Raw genomic sequence first — 13,448 nt, 5'->3', positions numbered from 1 at the left:
GAGCAGGGCCCTTGAACCCCTCGTGTATCGCATTGTATTGGTATTGTTCTGTCTCATGTACTGTCTCCCATTGTAATGTACAGCACTGAGCGAACCATTGGCGCTATATACTGTATAATAATAACAATAATGATTATGTTTTGTTATTTAAGTGCAATTGATGGCCCCTGCGTGGGCGTATATTTTGCCCTGTTGGTGGTTTTGCTGATTTCTCTAACTTCTAGTTCCTCTATGTGCAATTGATAGCCCCTGCGTGGGCATGATTTGTTGCTCCTGTGTTGTTATAAATTAATAAAAACCATTGAAATACAAACATTATTCCCACTGCTTTCTGCCTGACCACAACAGTAGTTTTTCATGAGCAGGCAAGTGCTCTCTCTATAGACCCTGTTATTGTGGAGTGCCACTGACATGACATGGTTCTAACAAAGCAGAATTGTTTTTACTTCTGCCTCCCAAGGAAATACGTGCAATATACCACAGAAAGAACATTTAAGCTACATAATTATTTTTTTATATATAATATAGTCACAAAATGTTCAACTTCATTAAGTTACTCCTCGTTAGTATAGTGGTAAGTATCCCCGCCTGTCACGCGGGAGACCGGGGTTCGATTCCCCGACGGGGAGACTACATTTTTCTGGGAAGATATTTCTGCAGGATTCTACTTACTGTTACATTGTTGCAGCCGTTTTTTTTATCTCCTGATCGGAGTCCTTCATAAGTCTCCCTATACATTGGTTCAGTGATCTCCAACGATCTGACAATGTACCAATTTCTCGGTAATAATGGGAACTTGGGAGCTTTCAGGATCCTGGGGGAACTAATCAGAAATTGACACACGTTATCTAAAGCATGTCATTTTAACTGTATTATTTGTGACACATCTGCCCATAGCTCATACTCTGGTGAAATATCTTTATTTATCTTTATTTTACATATATAAAACAAATATATATAAATATATATAAAATTTATATTTATTATATTTTATTTATACCTATTTTATGTGATTAACCTTTGATTTATTTCTGTTTCTATTGACATAGGAGCTAGAAACAAATAGAAGGCGAACAGGAGTATCAAATCCCTTTGTTTCAGAAATATGTGTCCATTGCTGCAGTGAGGTGACTACCATCTAGTGGTTACTATAGGAACATCATCTTTTTTGTTTTTTTTAATTAAAAAGTTAGCAGCTACAAAAACTGTAGCTATTGCCTTAAAAAAAGATAAAAATAAAAAAAAGGTACTTACCAGTTCCTGTGGAGTCTAGCGCTGTCTTCTCACCACTGCGGCTCTCTGGTGCTGCCATCTTGGATTTGGGAGCGACCAGGGGTGGACTGACAACTCATGGGGCCCTCGGGCAATAGGGGATCATGGGGCCCCTGTGTCCTTGCCCAAACTCAAAAAAGCCTATGAAAAAGGTACCAGGGGCATCTCATGGGGACCCCTACTGACCCCGGGCCCTCGGGCAGTGCCTGAGTTTCCAAATGGTCAGTCCGCCCCTGGGAGCGACCTGTGACTTCCTGAGGAATCATAACTGCCTCCCTAGGCAGGCCATACATGGGTCAAAATTTAAACCAATTTTTTGTCCGAAAATCAGACCTAAGAATAATCGGGCGATCTTCGCTCTGTTAGTGGGTCAATGGCACCGACCGATTATTGTGGCTCCTCCCCTTTTTGATGATCGGCATGTTGGAAAATTTGTGAAAAACTACTGATTTTTGACTCAATGATGGTCAAATCGTACGATCGTTTTTCCAAAAAGAATATGCACATGAGCCGTGACCTGGAAAGAAGAGAAGTTTCGCCTGTTATATGGGGTGAACTTTTTTGACTTGGTCGGCTGATCTTCGAAATCATTGATGGCACCATCGGAATACCGAGCGAATGACGTTTTTGATTTTCGGATGAAAAATGCTTTGGGATTCAAACCATGTATGGCCTGTATGGCACGAGATTGTGTGGCGTAGTAAAACTTGTTCTGTAGTGCTCAGGATTTTCGACGTGTCCCAGGAGACTGCAGGTGTGGAACAAGCAAAGTCGTTCTTGCATGGCTGCCAGCAATAGCTGTCAAGAAAGGTACTCGCTCCCCATAACCAAACCCCTGAAATGTTTTAAGGGCCCCTGAGGTCCTTGTTGAACTGATTTGCTGTGCTGCCAGCCATTGTCAATATTATACCACCAGGGCTGTTTACAGAGTATTAGTACACCAACAAATGTTAGTGGTGAATTATTCTTGGCACAGCACATAATTGTAGCAAAGATGGGAAGAGTGGAGAAGTGTTGGGAATTCACCTTTAATTTTTACATGTATAGATGGAATTACCCTTTAACCACTTGCCCTCCTGAGGATTTACCCCCCTTCCTGACTAGGCCTCTTTTTGCTATACAGTGCTGCACTATTTCAACTGATAATTGCGTGGTCATGCAATGCTGTACCCGACTGAAATTTATGTCCTTTTTTTTCATACAAATAGAGCTTTCTTTTGGTGGTATTTGATCACCTATGCGCTTTTTATTTTTCACGCTATTAACAAAAAAAGACCAAACATTTTGGAAAAAAAACTATATTTTTTGCTTTCGGCTATAAACAATATATAGTAAACTCAAAGTTAGTTATAAATTTAGGCCAAAATGTATTCTGCTATATATCTTTGGTAAAAACAAATCCTAATAAATGTATATTGATTGCTTTGAGTGAAAGTTATAGCGTCTACAAACAGTATAGATACTGTAATTTATGCCATTTTTTGTTATACAGCACTGCACTAGTTTAACTGACAATTGCACAGTCATACAATACTGTACATAAATGAAATTTATGTCCTTTTTTCACACAAATAGAGCTTTCTTTTGGTGGTATTTAATCACCTGTACGCTTTTTTTTTCATGCTATAAACAAAAAAAGACCAAAAATAAAAAAAAAATTATATTTTTTAATTTCTGTCATAAAATATATCTAAAAAACTCAAACTTCATCATAAATTTAGACCGAAATGTATTCTGCTACATGTTTTTGGTTAAGAAATCACAATAAGTGTATATTGATTGCTTTGTGTGAAAGTTATAGCATCTACAAACTATGGTATAGATAATGGAATTTAGACAGCTTTTATTTCCTGACTGCCTATCACTATTCCTGAGGTGCTAAAATACCAGGATAGTACAAACACCCCCAAATGACCACTTTTCAGACACTATATGCTGAGAGGCTTATTGAGTCCATGGAAGATTTATTTTTTTCCCACAAGTCTTTTGAAAATGTCAAAAACATTTTTTTTTTATACACAAAGTTATCACTTAAATGATATATTGCTCACACAAGCCATGGGTATATGTGGAATTACACCCCAAAATACATTCTGCTACTTCTACCGAGTATGGGGATACAACATGTGTGAGATGTTTTGGGAGCCTAGCCACATACAGGAGCCTGAAATCCAATGACCACTTTGAAAGCCTGAAGGTGCGTAACTTCCTCTTTTCACTTCCTCACTACCTATCACAGTTTCGGAGGCCCTGAAATGCCAGGATAGCCCCCCCCCATCACCCATTTTTGGAAAATAGACACCCCCAATTTAAAAAGAGGCATGGTGAGCATTTTGCAGATATCATTATTTCTCACAAAGGTTTGAAATATTAAAAAAGAAAAAGAAAAGTGTTTTTGTTTTCTTTCTTCATTTTCCAAAAAATTGTGGCAACAAACGAGATCTGCAAAATACTCACCATGCTTCTTATCAAATTCTTTGTTGTGTCTACTTTCCAAAAAGGGGTCATTTGGGGGTTTGGTGCTATCCTGGCATTTCAGGGCCTCCAAAACTGTGATAGGTAGTGGGAAAATGTAATCAGGAGATAAAGCCCTTTAAAAGCCTGAAGGTGCTTATTGGATTTTGGGGTCCTGTACTAGTCTCTCATATGTGGTACCCCCATACTCAGGAGAAGTAGCAGAATGTATTTTGGGGAGTAATTCCACATATACCCATGGCATGTGTGAGCAATAAATCATTTAAGTGACAATTTTGTGTAAAAAAAAATACATTTTTTTTGTCATTTTCCAAAAACTTGTGGTAAAAAAATAAATTATTTTATTGACTTATCATGCCTCTCAGAAAATAGTTTGGGGTGTCTACTTTCCAAAAAGGGGTCATTTTTGGGGGTGGGGGCATTTTATGCCCAGCATTAGAAGTTTATGCCATGTATCACTCACTCTTCTAACCACCTGAAGATCAAGCCTTTTCTGACACTTTTTGTTCCCATTAAAAAAATCAGTATTTTTTGCAAGGAAATTACTTTGAACCCCCAAACATTATATATCTTTTTTAAGCAGACACCATAGTGAATAAAATGGTGGGTGCTGCAATTTCTTTTGTCACATAGTACTCGCACAGCGATTTTGCAAACGCAAATGTTTTGAAAACCATACACTTTTTTTTACTTTTAATGCACAAAAACACGATATATTGGCCAATTATTTGGCAAAATATAAAAGATGATGGTATGCTGAGTAAATAGATACCAAACATGACATGCTTTAAAACTGCCCCATGCAATGGCGACAAACTGCATACATTTTTAATATCCGTAGGTAATGTTTTAAAAGCCTTTACAAGATACCATTTTAGATTTACAGAGGAGGTCTAGTTCTAGAATTACTGCCCTTGATCTGACCTTAGCAGCGATAGCTCACATGCATGGTGCAACCGCTGTTTACATACTGGCAGAGGGTCAACGCTTGAGCAAGGAGGAGCTATGGTGCTTTTTTTTTAATCTAATTTGATTTTTTAAAATTATTTTTACTCTGTCCCTTTCTTTTTTTTTTTTTATTACTTTTGCAAATATCCCCTATAACTTCAATGGGCATTGTCATATACTGTATTCTTTTTTAAGAAATCTGGGTTCTATCAGACTCTAGATATCTCCTCTACCCTTACATTATCTAATCTCAGCAAGATCGGTGTGCTCAGATGCTTTCCAAATTTACAAATGGCGCTGTTTATATCCTGCGAAACTGAAGTGATGAAATGCTCGTAGCTTCCAATTTCTTAAACTATAGAGATGATTGGCACCATTCCGGTCTCCAATCAACTCTATGGTCAGCTGGCAGAAACACTGGCTGCATTCTCAGGTTCCCCACATGGCACGGGACTGCCCGGGAAGACCGTGGAAGGCAGCGGGGGAGGGGGGCATCTTCACCTGCTCCTTGTAAAAGCAATCCTGCAGCTAATTAGCCACTAGGATTGCTTTTACATGAAAGGTGATTGCCGGCTGAAAAAAAACGAAATCAGGATGATGCTGCAGGCATCATCCTGGTATAACCACTCAAAGTCCAGTGATATACCAGTACGTCTCTGGTCCTTGTTGGGTGTATATGCTATGTTCTTTTTTTTATGCAGCCTGTGGGCTGAATGAAAAAAAGAAGAAATCTCTGGCAGAAAAAGTGTGTGGATTTGAGCATTGGGCCACAGCACCTTCTGGATACAAAAGGGCCGTGATGATCTCTTCCTGGAATTTTAGGAAGGATCCACTTCATCCAGTTGCTTTGTACAGTTGCAAGAAAAAGTATGTGAACCCCTTGGGATTACGTGGAGTTTTGCATGAATTGGGCATAAAATGTGCTCTGAACGTCATCTAAGTCACAACAATAGAAGAACACCGTCTGCTGAACATAATACTACACAAAAATTAGATGTTGCTCAGGCCTTGAACACAAGTTTTTTACTTCCAGACTTCAGATTTAAGAACATTTCAGCAGGAACAGAAAAAGCCCATTGATCTTGTCAAAATTGCAGTGTCCTTTTCACTTCCTATCAGCTAAAAAGACCGTACATACATTCTTATCATTTTGTTTAAACTACTAGTCTTATCAATCTACTGTGCAAGGGCTCATGTACACTGGACATTTGGAAAACACTTCTGAACGATGGAAACTGACTGCTGAAAAACGTAGGTTAAAAAACGTCTGTTTAGCCGTGTTTATGTCATTTGCGTTTAAAGCGTTTTTTAAAGATAACATCAGGAGACCTTCCAAAATGCCCAGAATGCACTGAAAAACAGTAAAAAAAATTAGCTATTTGAGACATTTTGAGATAAATAGAGAGAGCAGAAGCAGAGAGAGAGTAGTATGTGTTGAGATTACCTGTCTTTTCTGGTTGTATTTACTATGGATCCCATCATGATCATAATGCAGCACGTTCTACCATATGAATCCATGGAAAACACTTTGCATGCATTTCTAATGATGAAAAAAGACTCTGGACAGCATTTGGATATGAAACACTTAAAAAACGCTTCTAAACGCAAATGCTTATGAACGCGGTTAGCTGCGTTTTCCTGCGTTTGAAACACTGATAAAATCTACTCCTGAATGCAAGTTTGGTGCGTTAAAAAAAACGACTGTAAACTCAACTGCCTGTAAATGACTGTAAACGACATAGTGTACATGGACACATAGGAAAACATTAGGGAGAGAAAACATTAGGGGCTGCTGAAAAACCCCCCAGAAAAGCTCCTGAACGTGGTTTATCAGCTGCAGTGTACATGAGCCCTAATAGAGACATGTTTGAAGTCCAGCCTGTATGACAGCCATGGCTGCCCCTATAGAGTCAGGAGAGAAATGAGTGTAGCCATGAAAAGACAGGAAGTGCCTTTTTTTGTAGGATTACCAGGTGAAAATAAAGGCAAGACCTAACAAAAAAAAACAAATGCAACCACTATATGCAAGGTTGACAGGTGGGATTTGTTTTGTTACCAATCAAAATGTGTACAAATTGTTTGTTATTTATTGATTTATGCATTAATATTTTTCATTATTATAAAAAATGCACTAGATATGAAATGAAAACATATTTAAAAAATTACAGCAAGGTAAAAAAATTTAATAAAACTCATTCTACTTATTGTATTTGGGTTGGATGGAGGTGGATCAATTTAAAATTAGAATCTCTAAATCATAACATAAAGAATTAATTTGAAATTAATTTTATTCCATTCATTACTTTCGGATGCACGTGACTCCAGTCAATATTGTCCAATCAACTAATTCCATTTCTCTTTGTGGATTGGACTGGCAGGGATGACTCGGAATGCATAAGTAATTTCACAAAATAATTAATTAACATGTTAAAATGAATATAGCCAAGCATCTGAAATAACTTCCGAGAATACAGATTGATTCAGAACAATATTCAAAATTAATTCCGAAAACAAATAATTCTAACTTAACGAATATGACAAAATGAAATGATTTACTTTAAAAAAAATTTGAATGAATTCAAATTGAAACAACTTTTTCCGTTGTACACATCTCTAATCCAAGGACTGGCAAGACACAAGCCATTGCATCCAAAAGCCAGCCTCACAAACATAGCCAGGTAATGTAAATATATATTTTTCATGAGTAAGCCCACACACTTATTAAAAATATATAAATGAATTAATGCTCAGTTTCTTGCAGAAGCTATTTGTGACTTTTCTACATTCTCATGGGTGATTAGATCCAGACAGTGGTAACAAGTGGATTTCTGCAGCTGGGATCACAGATGTATACAAACAGCTGAGGACAGAAAGCCTATACAAAGCAATGACAGGCCAACAGGAGCTGCAGCTGTTCACATGTATTTGCACTTCCCACAGTGACCTGTGGTTAGGGACAGATTAGCGGCCCTGGAGCAGAAATGTTGCATCTGGGCTTAGATAGCTGTCCCTAACCACAGGACGCCACTGGATATATGTAGATACATGTGTACAGCAGCAGCTCCTGTTCAGCCTGTCATTACTCAGCGCAGGTTCCTATCAGCCTGTCATTACTCAGCACAGGTTCCTATCAGCCTGTCATTGCTCTGCATAGACTCCAATCAGCATGTCATTTCTCTTTACAGGATTCTGTTGGCCTGCCATTGCACTGTGCATGCTCCTTTCAGCCTGTCAATGACAGTCTGAACTAGAATTCAGTGGGGCAGACAGGTCAGTTAGGGGTCAGACAATAATGGAAGGTGGAATGAGGATAGATGGGGGGAGGGTTATGGCAGGTGATAAGAAGGTTCCCATGTTATAAACAACCATTGGAAATTATGGTACTATTTGTATTACTAAAAAAGATGCAAAACACTAGAGCAAAATGTGACAATGAATGAAAGTGTTCATCCACCAATGCCAGAAATCTGCCAAGCAAAACAGGTGAGTTGGAAGCTTTGGTGCATGAACAGAACTATGATTTAATTGGTATTGCTGAATCTTGGCTTCATTCCTCACATGACTGGGCCATTGATATTCCTGGCTATGTTCTCTTTCGGAGAGACAAGGTAAAATGTAAAGGTGGTGGTGTAGGTCTCTATGTGAGAAGTGATCTCAAACCGAATGTGAAAGAGGACTTGATTGATGGAGAGTGTGATGAGGCTGAAGCATTATGGGTGGAATTGTATATGGATGTGCGTAGTTCAAAGTTAATCATTGGAGTTTGTTACAGGTCACCAAATGTTGAGGAGGTGGAGACTTGGCTCCTCACACAGATGGAAAGGGCTGCAAGGGCTGGGACAGTGATAATAATGGGGAATTTAAACTACCCTGATATTAACTGGAGTAATGGTACTGCAGGAACAGTTAAAGGGCTAAAATGTATAAACCTACTACAGGACAATTTTATGGTACAGTTTATAGAGGCCCCAACTAGGAATGATCTTGTGCTGGATCTGGTAATCTCAAACCATGCAGAATTTATTACTAATGTTCATATAAAAGAACATCTGGGTAGCAGCGACCATAACATGGTTTCATTTAATGTAAGCTGTAAGCAACAAACACATACTAGAAAGATAAAAACACAACTTTAAGAGAGCAACTTTTCCAAGGATGGGGGGCTGCTCTCCAAGTCTTTAGGGGGAGGGAGGGAATATTGGCCTTGATGAATACAGAACAGAAATGGGAATTCTTCAAAAAGACTGTATGTGAACACACTGTGAAATATATTACCATGGGTAATTAGTTTAAAATGCTAAAAATAAAACCTATGTGGCTCACAACCAAAGTTAAAAAAGCTATAAATAATAAGAAAAGAGCTTTTAAAATATAAAAGTGAAGGAACACCATCATTATTTAATTGTTACAAGGAATATAACAGAATATGTGAAAAGGGAAGTCAAGGATGCAAAAATTCAAAATGAACAACAAATTGCAAAAGTCTCTGCCCGAATCACACACCTGCTGAGCGACATATCAGACTGGATGTCGCTCCACTTCCTTAAACTGAACCTCTCCAAAACAGAGTTTCTTGTCTTCCCCCAGCCCGGACACCACCCCCCATTGACTTCTCTATCAGATCCAACAATGCTACCATCAAACCCACCCTGCAGGCCAAAGTATTTGGTGTCATTCTGGACTCCAACCTATCCTTCCAGCCCCAAGTCCAATCCTTAACAAACTTATGCAGACTCCACCTCCGCAACATCGCCAAAATCCGCACGTTCCTAACCCCAGAAACCACTAAACAGCTCATCCACTCCCTCATCATATCACGACTCGACTACTGCAACTCCCTCCTCACCGGCCTGCCTCGCCGCTGGCTATCCCCGGTTCAGTCGATCCTGAATACGGCTGCCAGACTCATTCACCTTTCCAACCGCTCCGTCTCCGCCACCCCCCTCTGCAAATCCCTCCACTGGCTTCCGATTGCGCAACGGATCAAATTCAAAATCCTAACGCTGACGTACAAAGCTGTCCACCATACTGCCCCGAACTACATCACTGACCTAATATCCAAGTACCGCCCAGCACGCACACTCCGCTCCTCACAAGACCTCCTTCTCTCTAGTTCCCTGGTCTCCTCCTCTCATGCCCGCCTCCAGGACTTCTCCAGGGTGTCACCCATCCTCTGGAACTCCCTGCCCCAACCCATCAGATTATCACCTACTCTCCTCTCCTTTAGGTGCACCCTGACAACCCATCTCTTCAGGGAAGCCTACCCCACCCCCTGCTAACTTGCCGACCTCCTCCACTCTTCCTACCACTCCATCCCCCACAGCTATCTCCTCCTGTGCCACCATCCCCTCCCTCCTAGATTGTAAGCTCGAAAGAGCAGGACCCTCAATCCCCTCATGTTTTGCATTGTATTGGTATTGTTCTGTCACATGTTCTGTCCCCCTTTGTAATGTACAGTGCTGAGCGAACTATTGGCGCTTTATAAATACTGTATAATAATAATAATAATAATAATATAGAACAAATTTCTAAACATTCTTCAAATACAGTTAGGTCCATTAATATATTTGGACACAGGAACAATTTTAGTTTTTTTCAGGTATTTACCAAAACATATTCAAACTATAGTTATATAATGGATACGGGCTGAAAGTGCACACTCTCAGGTTTAATTTGAGGGTATGTACATCCAAATTGGAGGAAGGGTTTAGGAATTAACAGTTCCTAAGAATAGCCATCCACCCTTTTTCAAGGGACAAAAAGTGATTGGACAATTGAATATAATCATAAATAAAATGTTTATTTATAATATTTTGTTGAGAATCCTTTACTGGCAATGACTGCATGAAGTCTGGAACCCATGGATATTACCAAAGACTGGGTTCCCTCCTTTCTGATGCTTTCCAGGCTCTAACTGTAGCTGTCTTCAGTTGTTCTTTGTTTGTGGGTCTTTCTGCCTTTAGTTTTGCTTTCAGCAAGTGAATTACATGCTCAAATGGGTTGAGATCAGGTAATTGACTCGGCCATTGCAGAATATTCCACTTCATTTCCTTCAAAAGCTCCTGGATTGCTTTTGCAGTGTGTTTTGGATCATTGTCCATCTGTACTGTGAAGCACCGTACAATCAACTTTGCTGCATTTGTCTGAATCTGGGCTGACAATATATTTCTAAACACTGCAGAATGAATCCGGCTGCTTCTGTCTTCTGTCACATCATCAATAAACACCAAAGACCCAGTGCCACTGGAAGCCATGCATGCCCATGCCATCACACTGCCTCCACCATGTTTTACAGATGACGTTGTGTGCTTTGGATCATGCACTGTTCCAAGCCTTCTCCACACTTTTTTCTTCCTGTCATTCTAGTAAAGAATCTCCAGGATTTCTCCAGACCCTCCCTCTTCCTCTGGAACTTTCTACCCCAATCTGTCTATCACCTACTCTGTCCACTTTTAGGCGATCCCTGAAAACCTATCTCTTCAGCCTTAAGCTAATACCCGAATCTTGTATTTGTCCCATCAGTTCATCCCCCACAGTTATCATTTTTCATTCCACCAGCCCCTCCCTATTAGATTGTAAGCTCCCAAGAGCAGGGCCCTTCTAACCCTTTTGTATTGAACTGTATTGTTGCTGTATTGTTTCCCTTAATATTGTAAACGCTGAACAAACTGTTGGCTCTATATAAATCTTGTATAATAATAATAATAACAATAGGTAAAGTTGATCCAGGGAATATCCAATTGATTGCCTCTTGTGGGATCAGGAAGGGTTTTATTCCCCTGCTGGAGCAAATTGCATCATGCTTTGCTGGAGTTTTTGGACTTCCTCTGGATCAATTGTGGGTATAGGATTGTGTATATAGCATTGTAATTTTTTTCCCCTCTTTTATTGGTAGAATTAGAATGAAGTGTCATTTTTCAACCAGACTAACTACGAAACTATGTCATTGCTCTGTACATGCTCCTATCTGCCTATCATTGCTCTGTACATGCTCCTATCTGCCTGTCATTGCACTGCACAGGCTCCTATCAGTCTGTAATTGCTCCGCACAGGCTAATATTGGCCTGTCATTGCTCTGCAAAGACTCCTATCGGCCTGTCATTGGTCTGCACAGACTCCTATTGGCTTGTCATTGCTCTGTACAGGCTCTTATCAGCCTGTAATTGCTCTATACATGTTTCTATTGGCCTGTAATTGCTTTGTACATGCTCCTGTCAGCCTGTCATTGTTCTGCGCAGGCTCCTATCAGCCTGTAATTGCTCTGTACAGGTTCCTATCGGCCTGTCATTGCTCTGCATACGCTCCTATTGGCCTGTCCTTTCTCTGTACATGCTCCTATTAGCCTGTCATTGCTTTGTACATGCTCCTATCAGCCTGTCATTTATCTGTACATGCTCCTATCAGTCTATCATTGCTCTGTTCATGCTCTTTTCAGCCTATCATTGTTCTGCCCATGCTCCTATTGGCCTGTCATTGCTCCGTACATGCTTCAATGGGCCTGCCATTGCTCTGTTCAAGCTCCTTTCAGCCTATCATTGATCTGCACATGCTCTTATTAGCCTGTCATTGCTTTGTACATGCTCTAATTGGCCTGATATTTCTCTGCCCATGCTCCTGTTGGCCTGTCATTGCTCTGTACATGCACCTATGAGCCTGTCAATGCTCTGTTCATGCTCCTTTCAGCCTATGATTACCCTGCACATGCTCTTATTGGCCTGTCATTGCTTTATACATGCTCTTATTGGCCTGATATTTCTCTGTCCATGCTCCAATCGGCCGATCATTGCTCTGTATATGCTCCTATCGGCCTATCATTGCTCTGCAGACACCTATCGGCCTGTCATTGCACTGCACAGGCTCCTATCGGCCTGTAATTGCTCTGCACAGGCTAATATCGGCTTGTCATTGCTCTGCAAAGAATCCTATCGGCCTGTTATTGGTCTGCACAGACTCCTATTGGCTTGTCATTGCTCTGCACAGGCTCTTATCAGCCTGTCATTGCTCAGTACAGGCTCCTATTAGCCTGTAATTGCTCTGTACAGGTTTCTATTGGCCTGTAATTGCTTTGTACATGCTCCCATCGGCCTATATTTGCTCTGTACAAGTTCCTATCGGTCTGTCATTGCTCTGCACAGGCTCCTATTGGTCTCTCATTGCTCTGTTCATGCTCCTTTCAGCCTGTCACAGCTCTGTACACGCTACTATCAGCTTGTCATTGCTCTGTACAGGCTCCTATTGGCCTGTGATTGCTCTGTAAATGCTCCTATCAGCCTGTCATTGCTCTATACATGCTCCTATCGGCCTGCCATTGCTCTGTACATGCTCCTATCGGCCTGTCATTGCTCTGAACATGCTCCTGTTAGCCTGTCATTGTTCTGTACATGCTCCTATTAGACTGTCATTGCTTTGTACATTCTTGTATCAGCCTGCCATTCCTCTATACATGCGCCTATCAGCCTGTCATTGATCTGTACATTCTCCTATTGGCCTGTCATTGCTCCATACATGCTTCAATGGGCCTATCATTGCTCTGTTCATGCTCCTTTCAGCCTATCATTGCTCTGCACATGCTCTTATTGGCCTGTCATTGCTTTGTACATGTTCCTATCAGCCTTTCAATGCTCTGTTCATGCTTATTTCAGCCTGTCAATGCTCTGCCCATGCTCCTTTCAGCCTATCATTGCCCTGCACATGCTCTTGTTGGCCTGTCATTGCTTTGTACATGCTCCTATTGGCCTGATATTTCTCTGCCT

The 13,448-nt window shown here is 40.5% G+C and overlaps 1 non-coding gene across 1 annotated transcript; it reads left to right on the top strand.

Annotated features, from left to right (window-relative positions):
- Positions 1-557: 557 nt before the first annotated feature.
- TRNAD-GUC (transfer RNA aspartic acid (anticodon GUC)) lies at positions 558-629 on the top strand. Its single transcript has one exon. It is a non-coding gene; the product is annotated as a tRNA-Asp (tRNA).
- The last annotated feature ends 12,819 nt before the right edge of the window (positions 630-13,448 follow it).

This window comes from Staurois parvus, unplaced genomic scaffold, assembly GCF_062004578.1.
Source record: "Staurois parvus isolate SC_StPar_1 unplaced genomic scaffold, SC_StPar_1.0 ptg000719l, whole genome shotgun sequence".
Classification (NCBI taxonomy): Eukaryota; Metazoa; Chordata; class Amphibia; order Anura; family Ranidae; genus Staurois; species Staurois parvus.
The sequence above is the reverse complement of the archived record's forward strand: the minus strand, read 5'-3'. Positions and strand labels throughout refer to the sequence as shown.